The sequence below is a fragment of the Saccostrea cucullata genome, unplaced genomic scaffold (assembly GCF_032062105.1).
Source record: "Saccostrea cucullata isolate Sc308-1 unplaced genomic scaffold, CSIRO_AGI_Scuc_v1 ctg15672, whole genome shotgun sequence".
In the NCBI taxonomy this organism is placed as follows: domain Eukaryota; kingdom Metazoa; phylum Mollusca; class Bivalvia; order Ostreida; family Ostreidae; genus Saccostrea; species Saccostrea cuccullata.
In genome coordinates, this window is record NW_026918087.1 from 1 (window position 1) to 2,284 (window position 2,284).

The 2,284-nt window shown below is 31.2% G+C and overlaps 1 long non-coding RNA gene across 1 annotated transcript; it reads right to left on the reverse strand.

Moving 5' to 3' along the window:
• Positions 1-243: 243 nt before the first annotated feature.
• LOC134243968 (uncharacterized) lies at positions 244-1,886 on the reverse strand. The gene is made up of 2 exons (XR_009987155.1): positions 1,675-1,886; positions 244-347 (listed from the first exon to the last, which is right to left on the reverse strand). It is a non-coding gene; the product is annotated as an uncharacterized LOC134243968 (long non-coding RNA).
• Positions 1,887-2,284: the final 398 nt, after the last annotated feature.

Genomic DNA, 2,284 nt, shown 5'->3' on the forward strand with positions numbered 1-2,284 from the left:
TAGATGTCTGGTATACAGTACTCAAGGTCAGTTGTCTTGTATACATTACTCAAAGTCAGATGTGATGTCTGGTATACAGTACTCAAGGTCAGTTGTAGATGTCTGGTATACAGAACTCAAGGACAGCTGTAGATGTCTGGTATACAGTACTCAAGGTCAGTTGTAGATGTCTGGTATATAGGACTCAAGGTCAGCTGTATTTAATTGATAACGGTGAAGTATCAAACTTCTAGATCCTCCTCACCATTTTGATGACCTGGTAAAGATGACCTATCAGAGGAAGGATTCCCTCCGGGGCAGGTATCCCCGTCCTTCTCTGGTAATCCTCCGCTTCTCGACGCCGCAGCCTGGGGAATCAAAAGAAGTCTAAATAAAAAGCTAATTAATATAAAATAGCAAAATAGTTGGGAGGGGGTGGGTGTGGGTGGGTGGGGGTGTTAAATTAATATTCTGTTTGCCACTGATCTCCTTCCAATACTTAATATAATGAAATATGCTTTTCTTTAGATGTGATAGGACTGCATGCATTATTTTCATATGTATATTTGTAATACACTTAATTTTTTTATACTGTTTTTGCAAATATTGGCAAGCTTGTGTCACTTTTTAGCAATATCATAATCATAACAATATCATATGAAAAATAAATATACAGTAAATTTTATAAGTTGTACTCAGGCCTTATATAATTAGTTCTATTTGTATTAAATAGTCCATGTCCTGTTACTAATATGCATGGAATAAAAAAAAAGAAATAATTAAGTATAAATGATGTTCTGCATGCAGTAAATGTACATATATTTTTAATCAATCCTGTTTTTTTAAATTAATGTGCAATTATGTAATACATGTACATAAAATACTTGTTCATGTTATACTTTATTTAAACAGGGTGACCAGATTTGTGCAATGCACTTAGCTTGTTCATGTAGTTTGGAATTTTCCTTATTACAAAAATATCAATAACATCAGTCTACTGTAAACTAAGTTTGACAACAAGCAAATATCACTGTTTTTACAAATCTTAAACAGATTTATATGAAACAACTTATGATATTTCTGAAAAAATTCAGATATTTATTTAAGCAATGAACATGAAATATACAAACTGTAATATTTATTCAATTATAATACATACATGAATTATTGATACATGTCAGTTTTACACTATTGTTTGGACTCAGAATATAGCAATTCTAATAACTCGTCTATTCTAGACTAATCAAATATTAGGCTGATAAATTGATTGTTTTTCATAAATCAAGACACATTGTGATATATTTTATAGATTCATTTTATTCAAAGTGAGTTAATTGTTTAATTTTAAAAGTTCTTAATTTCTATGGAAAATTAGAAATAGGCTTAGATACAATGATATTTTAGGGTTTACTGAACTTAATATATTACATGAAATAAGAATAATTCTAAGCAGTATATATATTGATTATGTCTTCTTTTAATGCAGTATATCAGTTTTGAGATCAAGTATACACATTATATTATTCAAGACATGGAGAAATCCAAGTACCTAGATCATGACTTCACATATCTACTTGCATATTTGATAACGTGACAATCCATCAGACCTTACTACAGCTGCAGGCTACAAAATACAGCAATCCTAGAATCTCTAGGACAACTTTCCTCTGTCATATCTAATTCAATACGTCTTACCATAACAAAAGAAAAACGACGACAACAATCCCAGCCAATGACAATGCCCAAGAATCCAACAAACAGCAGAGATGTAGGTCCATTCAGATGGTTAGTATACTAGTGCTGAATTAGTGACTTTTGGCTTTGGCCTACTTTCACTTTCAGCTATGGCACGCCGAATGCGTCAAGAGCACTTTCAAAGTATAGATATAGCTAGATTTTTACGCTTCAAAAATATTTCGAGATGTGAAATTTTATATTTATAAAAGATATAAAATTACAAATTTTAAAACTTCCAAAAATATCATCGATCGAGAAATAAGTTTTGTTGATTTTATATTTAATTCTGGCTAGGAGACTACATTGTCCGAAAAAAAATATATTGACAGGAGAGCTCTGTAAAGTGCCAGCAATTGAAAAAAACTGTATATTTTTTGCTCACAAAAATTTGCGCTTGATCCTGGATTAATTCTTCCAAATTCTTACTACGAAAAGCTAACTTTTACTTAATTTTCTATCAAAATTAATACTCTCCGACTCGCAGTTGACACCTGCACGGAGCGCATTATCTAGACCGAATTATCATGCAAACCAAAATGGCAGTATTTTATATTAAAAAAAAAAAAAA